Below are 13,883 nucleotides of genomic sequence, written 5' to 3'. Positions count from 1 at the left end.
TTATCACAAATATCGAACAAAACGCATCTAACCATTATGAGGAATTGCTAAAACTGTAGACCTCGTACTTCGAAGAAAATTTATACGTCTTGTCAAGTTATCACACTTTCTGGGGGAAAAGTCCGCAGTGGGTATTTCGAAAATGAACATCGACGAATGCTCAAAGCAAATAGTTTATATGCAGATTAACAAATCATGTCGTAACAGCAAAGATTGGTTAAACTTCTTTTATACTCTACCGCTCGATTTGCTGAGTTCTTGTTAACTGAATTAATGTGGGATTATTTCAATATGGGCGTTATGTTGTCTTATTCAATTTTAGCTTTTCCTGAGATGATTATCGATTAAGCAAGCATTCGACCGTCTTTATCGGTCTTTTCTTTACTGCAAATAACTACACTTATTGGCAGAATATCTGATTCCCAAGTTGAGCGGAATCGCCAGCGAATGTAAGTTCACTAACGCCGAGAGTGAGAAAATTCCACAAGGTTCTTTATTTAAAATATATCACTTGCTTTCAGGTGCTTCACTCGTCAGATGCCGTCCAACCCGGCACGCTGTTCGCGGTTGAATGTTTCATGTGACGCAGGCGCCCAATCAGATATTAGCTAACTGATAGTTCGAGACCATTGTTTGCAGGATACAGTTCAGTAGACCTTGTCATGTAGATAAAATGTTGGCCATTCATATAATGGATTTATTCGTGTTGACTTTTTCCACATCTACTTATTAAAGAAGGATATATCCAATATTATGTTTCAAGAGTGTTGAAAACTAACAGTGTCCGCAGATAACGATAACAAGGAACCAATGACTGGTAAGTCTTATTTAAAATAAAATATGTTATAATCAGTTTGTTGTATACCTAGTGTTAAGAAGAAAAGTTTTAGTCCACTGTCAGAGAGATTCTAAAGAGAGGCAGTGTTTTTGTTTTTTCTTCTAAATTCACTTCGACATCCTAAAGGGAAAATAACAGTGTTTATGAATATAAAGGTTCTGAATTGAAATTTATTTTTAATAAATATTTGAAAAGTATTTAAAGTAATGAATAATTGCATTTATTTCACTTGAGGGGAAAAATATTTTTAAAACGTTACACTCTGAAATGTAAACTGTTTCTAATTTGTATAATTCGTATATAGAATTTCTTTTTAAACACGAACAGTGTTTGTTACACTGTATATAAGAACGGTCAAAATATTAAACTTTTGCAAATGTCCCAACTGGTGAGCAGCGTTTCTCCACTGAATTTAGTTTTGATTCTATTGAACTGAAGAATGTCGTTAATCGACCATAACAATTTTTGATAATGGATCATTTTGCATTTTTAATTGAAATTCCCAAGACTTTTATTTTAAAAGGAGATAAAGTCATTCTAACGAAATATTTACATGTTTAATGAGATTTACTGAAAAGGTCCCCTCGCTACTGCAAGCTGTAGCTGCCATTTATCGGATGATTTAATTTTATATCGGACAAATATTATTAGCTCTTGCTTTGTCCGATATTTCTCACTACTTAAAATGGAAAAAGTTGTTGGAGCCACAGGAGGCCGAATGGTCTAATGCGCTCGCCTTTACCAATCACTGCCATCTGATCTCTGTCACCGTGGGTTCGAGCCTAAGGCTCGGCCAATGCGGTTATGTGAGAAAACTGTCAATGGCTTCCCGTGGGCCGTTGGCCTTTGGTTCTTACATGATTCTTCCTCCATCAGTTTTAACAGCCACCATGTAAAACCTAACTTGCTCTGAGAAACTGCGTTAAACTCAAAACAACAACAACGACAACAACAAGGTTGTTTGTAATACTTATCAATCTTATTTACTTTGGACTGAAATCCAACCGACTTTATTATTTCTACTGGTTTTTAAAACAATTACAAAGTAATTTTTTGTTTTCTTTTCAAATCATATTTGATCTTAGTCAATTCGTTGTCCCTTTTAATATTTAATATGGCTGGGTACTTTGACCATTTTTATATAATTAGTTGACAACCCATGTTGTATCATTTTATGTTAAGCTTTCATATAAATTCGCTCTGCATGTGTTCGGTGCCTTCTTTGACATAATTTATATATTTTCTACTACAATAATCAAGAATCTAGGTCAGTAATTCCTTGTAAACTGCCGCCATTCAATGAACATACCAGCAAGTTCGATTCGCTGATTAAGAAAATTCTATAACAAAAATTTGAACATTACAGGGATATACTATGAGATTTGAATTAACACGCATGTTATTGCCAGCATCGTCGTGCGCGTGTCCGTTCATTATACAGAAACAGTCAGCACCAATGATGAATATACAAGTCGTATTCCTTTTTAGGACGTAAAGGCGTTAATTGTTGGATATGGTTCTCAGAATCCCATTTTCTAAAACCATTCCTCAATTTGCACGGACAAAGCAAATAAATGAAACTATTTTTAAAGTATTTTTCAGAGAACAACGTTGACTCAAATATTATAAACTACGTAATAACGAATATAATCTGAAACACTAGTCACTGAATTGAAATGACAAAGTTCGAGCTCAGGATAAATTCAATCAAGAGCATCGCAACCGTTTAGAATGTCGGTTATACTTCCTGGATAATTTTGTTTCTCAATTAATCTTGTCATTAAATTCTTTTTCTTTACAAATCTATCCCTATGCAAACTACTGCTATTATTACCTGCTAAATACGCTGTTATTAGTGACGTTCTATGCGTCACTAATAACGCGTATTCCGCAGGTAATAATAACAGTGCACCCAGTGAGCACTAGGATTAGTATCCTAGTGGTCTGCAATTATTTAAAATAGAATAAAAATGTGCAGAAATTAACCGTGTTTGAAGATCATTTTCTCATCCAATGCAATGATTCAAGTTTCTTTTACATTTCGAAAACTGATTGATATCCATTTGACCTATAACTCAAGCTCAGACGTAACAATGACATAAAAACGGATGAAACAAACCCTTGTTTCCACCGTAATATTATGACGTTATTAATTTTAGATTTTTTCCAGCACACAAATTCACGTGGTTTGTAATACTTTATCATATTGCAATTTCGTAAATCCATTAATATTTACGTGACCTCATGATCTATTTTTTTCTTGTGTCTTGCCGCTGAATTAGTGTTTTCATTTTCTCGGGAACAAGTAAACTACCGGATTTTTTTGTTGTTGCATTGTATCATGTAATAAAACAATCATTGACCTTTGATTGTTTCGGGAAATATGAAGTATTCTGAACCAGCAAACCTGTCTTATTTATATCGGTTGCGTCAATCAGATGAATCGGACTGGTCCATGCAACTTTACATTCCCTTCAACAGTGAACTGCATGTATTTCGATACATCAAAAATGTTAAACCCCTGGGTATTCCATCGACATGATGTCTGTTTTAATTTAAAATGCATAGTAAAGATCACAAGGACTTGATAATTTGACACACATCATTTCACTAATGGCAATCATTTTCATCACGCGTTAGATTAAGGCAGACAAAAATTTGTTTTCGTGACCATGAACATTGAGGAACACAACTGGCTTTTAAAATCAGGCATGAACCATTTGTCAAGAAGGACATTGTTACAACTATTTACAGTCAACACTAGATTTCCACATTTATGAATATTTTTAAAACAAACATTATGAATATATTATTTGATACTTACAACATTTCAATATGAGCTCACTTTTATTTATTTATTTAATAATTTATTATTTTGTTTATTTATTTAGATTTTTAGGTTAACAGTTTTAGTTATATCGCTACGATGTCTGCCGAGTGTCAGTTTATAGCGATGCCTAGCAATGGGTCATCATGCCGCAGACATGCATCATCAGTCCCATCCAGTCACATTATCCTGACACCAGGTCGTGTGTTGTGATGTGATTTGGATTTTTAACGTAGCTTTAGCAATTTTTCAGTCATATCGCTACGATGTCTGCACTGTGGCAGTTTATAGTGATGTCTAGCACTGGGGCATCATGCCGCAGACATGCAGCATGATGTTCCACCCAGTCACACTATCCTGACACCAGGCCGACCAGACCTAAAACTAACCTCTTAATGCTGAGCGCCAAGCGAGGCAGCTGTTAGTACCATTTTTGTAAGTCTTTGGTATGACTCGGCCGGGGATCGAACCCACGACCTCCCTCTTCCGAGGCGGACGCTCTAACCACTAGGCCACCGGAGCGGTCGACACCAGGTCGACCACAGTCTTAGTACAAACCTCTTAATGCTCAGCGCCTAGCGAGGCAGACATTATTATCATTTATATAAATCTTTGATATTATTTGTATAAATCTTTGAAATCCTCCCGCATTCTAAAGCGGTCGCTCCAACCACTTAGGCCACCGGAACGGTCTTTTTTATTATTGCTTTATTTTTTATTTATTTTTATTTATTTATTTAAGGGGATGATTCATTTTAGTTTTTCCAGATTTTGAACATTATCTTTCAGTAGTGTAATACGGATATTTATTTAATTGTTTCAGATCTTGCATGTATTAAGAAATAGTAAAATCAAAATAAAAAGACATTGTTTCACTTTACTCTTAACTTGCTTCTGTTTATACTTTGTACGGGCTTCTTCCACTCTGATAGCAGATTCGATCTGCAAACGTCTGCTGCGCTAGTGCTATGTCTGATAGGCCGCCAGAAATGATCACAGTCCTATACCAAGTAATGGAATCGAAACAAATATAGGAGAAAATACAGAAAACGGCATTTTCGATAAGCTGTAAGATGATCACTAATATTATGAACGAACAGATCATAGAAAGTTTTAATGGACATGAATGTTCTTTTTGCAATTGCAGCATTGCATGAGGAGGTAAATTCAAGTAGCCGACCGGATTTGTCAAGGAAAACATGGTGCGTTAGATGTATCTAGTCTATCTTTAACTGAAATTCATTTGATTTAGTAATCATGTATTTACCTTTGCAGTGAGTTATCCTGATACAGTTAATTAATTGTACCATAATCACTATCAGAGTAAGAAGTATCCGGAACAATCGTACACGCAACTAAATATGTTACGACGAACTGTTTGACTTCCGACACCAAAACCAAATCATTACAACAGCAAATTGTTTGCAACCAAGTTGATCGTGGGTTCATGACCGCTCCGGTGGCCTTGTGGTTACAGCGTCCGCCTTGGATGCGGGAGGTCGAGGGTTCGAACCCAGGCCGACATCATGCTACATGTCTGCGGCATGGTGCCCCAGTGCTAGACATTACTATAAACTGTCACACTGCAGACATCGTAGCGATATGACTGAAAATTGTTAAAGCTACGTTAAAGATCTAAATCACACACACACACACACACACACACACACACGCACACCAAGTCGATCGTTGTAACGAGGGTCTGCTGTTTCACTAGGGAAACACAATAGCCCATTTGGCAATAACAGTAATTGGTAGATGCTTAATGCAGTTCTTTTCCACCACGGGTTTCCCATCCTGATATTACCTCATTTGTGCATTCATTTGTTTTGTTTTATAATTTTTTTTTATAAAAGCTTAGTGTACGGACTATCAAATTAGCTCTTGTGAATATTTAAGTACTTTCGAACTCGAGTCATTTCATGACCAATTCAAAAATAACGTTTAAACGAACATTGTTCCTCGTACATATATAAGGAAAATAAAGCATGCACTTCACAGACACACTAAAATTGGAGTTTTTTGTCTTCACAGCACAGATATCTCATTCGACGCTATTTATTTATGTGAGTAATGTTGCATGCCATCTATTCTATTATTCAATCAATACAGGGTTAATGCAGATTTAGTTTTAAATTTTAACAAGTTTGTTTTTCCTTTGTTTTGAGTAGGTTCCATAACTTTATTTCACATTGGGTTTGCACTATTATTGCAGACGATAACATCAGGGAAATCGTTCATTTTTCTTGCCAGCATCAATGTTCACCAATAAGAATGACTTTCTGAATACAAATCTTTTGCACGTGCTTGTACTCATTCCGAAAAAATCTGATATGTGTAAGTGGTTAGTTTTGAGTGAATAGCAATCAAGTTATTTTTCGTGGATTTTTGCACTGATAACATGTCTTGATATAGTTTTTATTTGGGGGGGGGGTGAGTGGGTGAGGGAGGGAGGTTTCATGAAAAAACCACGGTTACAAAAACTGTACCACAGGGTATTAGTATAATATCTTCGAGTGTAGTACCGCTCCGGCGACCTAGTGGCTAGAGCGTCAGCCTCGGATGCGGAAGGTCTAGGGTTCGAACCCCGGTTGAGTCACACCAAATACTTACACACGCAAATAACAATTGGCGAAGCAATTTGTCGAATACACCACCCTGGAAGATAGAGCGAGAGAGAGAGAAAAAAAAACACAAAAAAAACCAATTCGTTAAAAAGACACAAGCGCAGCTGTTCATATAGATTACAAAATATATTGCTTTATATTTAAAACTATAAGGATATTATACTCATCTGATGGGAAATCACTCAGAAACTAGTAATACATCATGCAGAAGTCAGAAATAAAACATAATTATGGAAGACAGAGGCTGCTAATATCATTCGTCCATAACGAGTGTCCATTTATCTGAACATAATGAATTACACGAGTAGGTGCCAAAATATTATTGGATTTTCAAATGCCACTCCAGAATGAGATACGGAGAAAAAGTAATTTTGCTTTATTACTTTGTTTACAAAATATGGCACCTAAGAGACTTACCGCAATATGATAATCGATGATGCATATAATAGTGTATCAGTCAAACAATATCAAGAATATTTCATGATCGCGAGAAGATTAAAAAGCAAAATGTAGGACTTCCAATAAATGACACATCATTAGCACCTCGTTGACTCGCGATATGCAGAATATGGAGTTCTGCAATTATGTATACATTAATGCTTGTGCAGATTGATTCATCTTAATTGGAAGTCATTTTATAAACGATTCCCACAAACAGCCTTAGGGAACAAGGGACAGCTTTTTTGCACATTTATTGCAGAATCCACCACCCTAATACATATAAAAAAAATCATTAAAAGAAAATATATAAATGAGGTCAAAAAAGGTCCATTTCTTTGGATAGCCATATCAAAACAGCTTAGGAATGTTACTCACTTGACATGACAAGCCAGTGGCAGTTCGGAGCAAAAGAAGTTTGTGCTCCCAAGTCCCAAATGTATACCTTCCTTTTTAAAGGTCATTTTTAACATGAAACGAGGCTCACAAAGTAAACACAAATCCTTTTCCTAGGCTATAATTCTGAGAAACGTTATGTACTAAACAGCTAGATCGCTCCGGAGGCGTAGTGTTAGAGCGTCAACCTTGGATGCGGGAGGTCGTGCGTTCGATCCCCGCCGAGTCATACCAAAGACTTACAAAAATGGTACTAACAGCTGCCTCGCTTGGCGCTCAGCATTAAGAGGTTAGTTTTAGGTCTGGTCGGCCTGGTGTCAGGATAATGTGACTGGGTGGAACATCATGCTACATGTCTGCGGCATGATGTCCCAGTGCTAGACATCACTGTAAACTGTTTCACTGCAGACATCGTAGCGATGTGTCTGAAAAATTATTACAGCTACGTAAAAAAAATCCTAATCTCTCTCTCTCTCTCTCTCTCTCTCTCTCTCACACACACACACACACACACACACACACACAACAGCTTGACGCAGTCTGAAATGGTTGACATCCAAGTCGATTATGAGATACCGTCTATATTCACTTTAAGTCGCGTCCATTTGAAAACTGCACAATCCAGATCTGCCTTCGCCTAATGCGCAGATTAGGGTATGGGCAGTTTGTTAGGAGTAATCAGTAGGTCTGTGCAGTTTGTTAAGCGCAATCAGTGGAACAAATAACATACACACTGGTCTGTGGACGCATTATGCTATGGCAGATCAGAATCACCGTTGCTTGCAATTTGAATCGATATATAAACGGGTATATACGGTATATGTAATAAACAGCTAGACAGCTCCGGTGGCCTAGTGTAGTGTTAGAGCGTCCGCCGCGGGAAGTCGTGTATATACGGTACTCTCCTTGCCGTAATTCTGGTATGTATACTGCTATTCTTTCTAACCATCTTTTCACATTTCACTGTCCAGGGGCGGCGCTAGAGTAACTGGCAGCTACTGGCACCCTAGGCCAGGGGTGCACACCATTTTTCGGCGAAGTGCCAGATTGCATTTTCTAAGACCACTCGAGGGCTGGAAACACTAATTTCTTGAATTTAATTACTGTTCACGGGCCAGATTTCTGTGTTGTTTTAATTTGACCTGCGGGCCGGACAGAACACGTTCGTGGGCCTGGGGTTGTGCACCCGTGCCCTAGGTACAAACTTATCTTGAACTAAGTACAATCTTATCTTGAACTAAGTACAATCTTATCTTGATCAAAGTACAATCTTATCTTGAACTAAGTACAAATTGACCTTGATCTAAGTACAATCTTATCTTGAACTAAGTACAATCTGACCTTGATCTAAGTACAATCATATCTTGAACTAAGTGCAAAATGACCTAGATCTAAGTACAATCTTATCTTGTACTATGTACAATCTGACCTTGATCTAAGTACAATCTTATCTTGAACTAAGTACAATCTTATCTTGATCTAAGTACAATCTTATCTTGAACTATGTACAACCTGACCTTGATCTAAGTACAAACTTATCTGGAACTAAGTACAATCAGACCTTGATCTAAGTACAATCTTATCTTGAACTAAGTGCAATCTTATCTTGATCAAAGAAGAATCATATCTTGAACTAAGTACAAACTGACCTTGATCTAAGTACAATCTTATCTTGAACTAAGTACAACCTGACCTTGATCTAAGTACAGTCTTATATTGAACTAAGTAAAAACTGACCTTGATCTAAGTACAATCTTATCTTGAACTATGTACAATCTTATCTTGAACTAAGTACAATCTTATCTTGAACTAAGTACAAACTGACCTTGATCTAAGTACAATCTGACCGTGACTGTAGTGTTAGAGCACTTGGAAAAATGAAGGGTAAGGTCCATACATAAAATACTAATTTACGAGTGGCTTAATCTAATATCAGAAAGACTTATCCCATGAAAATTTGAATTACATACAATTTATATTGGATTAAATTGCCGACAGGGATGTAAAGAACTTGATGAATACTGTATTTATGAATTTTGAGATAGTCGTGTCAATTATTACAGCAATTTAATTACACACATGCATACATGCATGCATACATACATACACACGCACGCACGCACGCATACATACACACATGCATACATACATACATACATACATACATACATACATACATACATACATACATACATACATACATACATACATACAATAATAATAATGATAATAATAATAATAATAATAATGACCTTATTTAAATATGGTAAAATTAGTTAAGAACTAATCTACCTTGAGATCCTTATAGGAATTTATTTATTTTAGCTGCATCTCTAAAGCCACTGGATATATTGTGTTTAGAAGAAGGAAATAGACTGGGCATTTCTAATCTCAACTGGAATACTATTCCAGAGCAGAGTTCCAGAGTATTGGATTTTTTAAAATAAATAACTCCTTATTTGGTTTGGGAATTTTATACTGTTTGGTAGGCATGGATCGCAGGTGGGGAGTATTACCAGGTAGCCTATACTGGAATAGTGATTGTAAATATTCAGGAGCACTATTATGGGATATCCTGTACATTAATTTGGCTTTTCTCAAACAGATTCGGTCTTTATAAGGTAATATTTGTAACTTACAGGCTAAATTCCTTGCTTTCGTTCTGGATTGATATTAGCCCTAATGCTCTTTTTTCAAGATGTGCCAGCTTTGCTATGTTTTTATCATTTGATTTACCCCATACTGTATTACAGTAGTCTAAATAGGGTTGTATGTAACTGTTATTAAATAGTTTTCTGTGCCTTTCAGGGAGAAAATGTCTTATCCTACTGAGAAGCCATAAACTTGAACTGACTTTTTTACTGATATGTTTGATATGTTCAGTCCATGATAGGTTATTATTTACCAGAATACCAAGCATTCTTTCATGACAGACCATTTGCAAATTTTTATCCTTCCATGTCAGACATAGTTCATCACTATCAAGATTTGTCCTTTTTTGCCGTGTCGAGATAAGTAATATTTTACTTTTACTAGTATTTACCACCATACCATTGCATGTGTACCAGTTTTCCAGTTTGTTTATGTCATTCTGTAAAGAAATTTCGAGTTCATGCTTTGTGTTTTGAATATCTGACAATGTTGTGTCATCTGCATTGAGATCTGTAGATGATATAAAGTCTCTTAGTAAAAGTGGTAGGTCATTAATAAATAATTAAATAAATAGTAATGGACCTAGAATTGTTCCAGGTTCGGACAGAACATTATTTATGTAAACATGTTGTGTTCTCTCACTTAAGTATGAAGTAAACCATCTAACTGTGCTTTCATCACATTGGTAGATTTTCAGTTTCTTCAAAAGGATTTCATGATCCACCATATCTAAAGATTTCCTGAAATCTAAACATACATATCCTATTATTCTACCTTGGTCAAGTGCTTGAAGCCATTTATCAGTTAGGGAGATCAAGGCAGTCTCACATGACTGTTTCTATATAAAGCCTGATTGATTAGGGTATAACAGCAAGTGTTTGGTTAAATATGAGATGAATGAGTCATGGACATGTTTTTTTAATCAATTTTGACACGTTTGGTAGTATTGAGATTGGTCGGTAGTTATCAGCGTCATCCTTAGAACCAGATCTGTGAATAGGAGTTACTTTTGCAGTTTTCCATATTTTGGGGACAGATGAGGTTGCAATACTTAAATTAATTATGAATGTTATGCTATCTACAATAGCAGAGGCAGAAGATTTAATGAGTCGTGGACCAATCTAATCAAGTCCTGTAGCTTTCTTGGTATCAAGTTCACTGATACATTTTTTAACAAAGTCTTTTGATACTGGTGGAATAGAGAAACATACCTTCTTGGAGATTTTGCTGCTGCAGAACTTTTTCAGTTCATTAAATTTGTTTTCTGTCAATGGTTCTTTTAACTTTGCGGTAATGTTGGTGAAAAAAATCATTGAAAACATTTGCAATGTCAGTGTTATCAGTGACTATGCTGTCATTTACCAGAAGTGAGTGAATTTTATTTGTCTGATCTTTGTTTGTTCCTCCATTGAGTTCATTGAAGACTTTCGAAACGGAGTTTGTGTTGCTCTTTTTGTTTTCAAGCATCATTTTACATGTATTTGGGCTGGAGTACCTAGCAACATACAGTAAACTTGCAAAATCTGTTCTGATTTGATTTAGTGACCTTCCCTCACTGGCATCATTTCCACCTACGAAAAAAATAATTTGGTTGTATTGGTTATACGTACATACACATGCATACATACATACATACATACATACATACATACATACATACATACATACATACATACATACATACATACATGCATGCATGCATGCATGCATGCATACATACATACATACATACATACATACATACATACATACATACATACATACATACATGTAAATCACTCGAATGCTAAATCAAGCCCATAAAATGTATTATATCAAGATCTTTAAGACAACTAAATACACAACGAGACTATTTAAGAAATCTAAAAATAATTGATCAAAACGTAGGCTCCTTATGGGTTAAGGCCCGGGTAATATTATCCCCTGCCAGCTTCGCCCGCCCCCTCTGATTTGGCCTGGATACCCTGTTACAATACGTCTTCATTTCCTAGGGTAGCGCAAGGTGGATTAGAATTGGGTATATCTACCATCTCTGACCCCACCAGAAAAGTAATTACCATCGCAAAACGCAAGGTAGAATTGAATATCAGCACTTAAGGTCCAGGGCAATTGGTTTAATATCTCTTGCAGCGTAAGTAGAATCCCTACTCTAAGGCTGAACCCAGTATGTGGCGTCTTCGAAGTTTTCAAATTAAGAATCCCTCTAACTTTTCGTAATCCATATTTTATGTCTATTTCTATCAGTCTTCCTTTTTTGTTCTAATTATTTTGCACTCAAATCACCACGAAAGGGGGGATGGGTGCATTATATAGAAAATAACAAAGAAAACCCCAATCAAAACTAAAGAAAGATAAGGCAAATTAATTTTTCTGTTTAAAATGAGTTGATGTGATTTGCTGGTGAGGTGAAACCAATGTTGATCTTTTGTTTATTACTTGGTCGTTGCGTTAATCTTTTTGACCAGTTGACTTTGCATAGTTATGATGATTGATGGGTTATAGAAAATCAATTATTCTTGAAAAGTGGCTATTTGTTATTTTGTTGCTTTAAAGAGAACGTAGTCTAAGATAGTATCCAAACATCGGGCACAAAACATTTTTGGAGTTGATACGAGTAGCATTTTGGGGTTTTGATGGGGTGAGGAAGCTTTCTCATAAACACTTATCCATGTCTTCTTATGCCCATTGGTTAGTCTGTCCTTCTTATGCCCATTGGTTAGTCTGTCCTTCTTATGCCCATTGGTTAGTCTGTCCTTCTTATGCCCATTGGTTAGTCTGTCCTCCCTGTCGTGAATCTTTGCATATGGCCCACGTGAAAAAAACATTAAATTTAGAGAAGCTTTGGTGAAATTCGAGAAAAAATGTGTTTGATTCTTGAGGCAGCCTATGCGGGAGCTAGACATAGCGATCAAGTTGACGTTTGTGTGAATGTCCGTACGTCCTTTCACGCCCTAGATTAAGGTTCTTATTCATTTCTTTTTAAAATTTAGCTAAATGTTCATTAATGAGTGAGATGTACTCTTAAACGACAAAAATATGAGTAATGCCTATACAGTTTCAGTAGTACACTAGCTTGGACACAGAGAGAGAGAGAGAGAGAGAGAGAGAGAGAGCTCCTTGGCAAGCTTCGATTCGAACTATTTTAAATCAGAAGTGGGATCATAAGATAATTGACAAAGGTTTTAAGGAACCGCTCCATCTCTGATCTTGTAGTCTGCTATTTTTTAAAATTAACACTGAATGGCGGAAAATGCTATATTTAGATTACAATGACTCCATCCCGTTATCACTCTGAGCTAATTAATACAGCCTTGCAAATTAGAGAACGTTGCATTACTTCAAATTGTGCACGGTTTGTGCTCTGTATGATCATGCAAAAAATATATACTGACACCTGCTGAAATTTCTGAATCGTACCCTGATGCAGTGCTATTTATCGTGTTCAACAAAGTAAAGCTGGGACAGTGTGTTGGTGTCAAGTTTACTTTGTTAAGGTCAGAAGAAATGAATCTCTGAAGAGCCTTGGCTCTGTTTCCCTTAATTTCCCTCCTCTCGACAATAATCAAGCAAGAGTTATTTAGAACAATTCAATTCACAATTCACTCAGTCGCATAATTTGCGCCGGATAGATGGATTTCGTGCATTATAGATGCATTCTGATTTTAATATTTACAAACCCCAAGGGAAAATTACTAATTACATTTTCGATCCTTCTGCGTGAATAGTTCCCATGACTCGGGCATTCCACAATACAGATGTCGACAAAATTGACTGCACTTCAACCAGGCTGACTTAATAGGATATTGTCACTCTAAGCGTACCATGGCACGCATCCCCCCTTTTTTAAGGTCCAAAACCTCTGCTCATGCATCCATATGCTTCGTCAAGTGCAAAGCGCTCTTGGTGAATCATCCGAAACATTCAAGGGAAAGTTCTATATCCTACAGCCTGTTTATAATATCTTTATTGACTACACATATAGCAGATGAATGTTGGAGATATATAAATTTGTGACATTATATAACGTATTTTGTTAAAGCTGGATGATGTTGTTAGCATTAAGTAATACGTTGAAATATACTTCGGTTTGGAAAATGATGTCGTA

General features: G+C 36.3%; 1 protein-coding gene across 2 annotated transcripts in view; it reads left to right on the top strand.

Annotated features, from left to right (window-relative positions):
• Positions 1 to 568: 568 nt before the first annotated feature.
• LOC149801639 (zwei Ig domain protein zig-8-like) overlaps positions 569 to 13,883 on the top strand; it is a 285,564-nt gene continuing 272,249 nt past the window's right edge. For both annotated transcript variants that reach the window (XM_089954338.1, XM_089954337.1), the window contains exon 1: positions 569 to 817. The gene's annotated coding sequence lies outside the window, so the exon portion shown is untranslated. The remainder of the gene's footprint in view (positions 818 to 13,883) is intronic.

This window comes from Sinohyriopsis cumingii, chromosome 4 (genome assembly GCF_028554795.1).
Source record: "Sinohyriopsis cumingii isolate HCF-2022 chromosome 4, ASM2855479v2, whole genome shotgun sequence".
NCBI classification, from domain to species: Eukaryota; Metazoa; Mollusca; class Bivalvia; order Unionida; family Unionidae; genus Sinohyriopsis; species Sinohyriopsis cumingii.
This window is presented reverse-complemented; position numbering and strand designations above follow the sequence as displayed.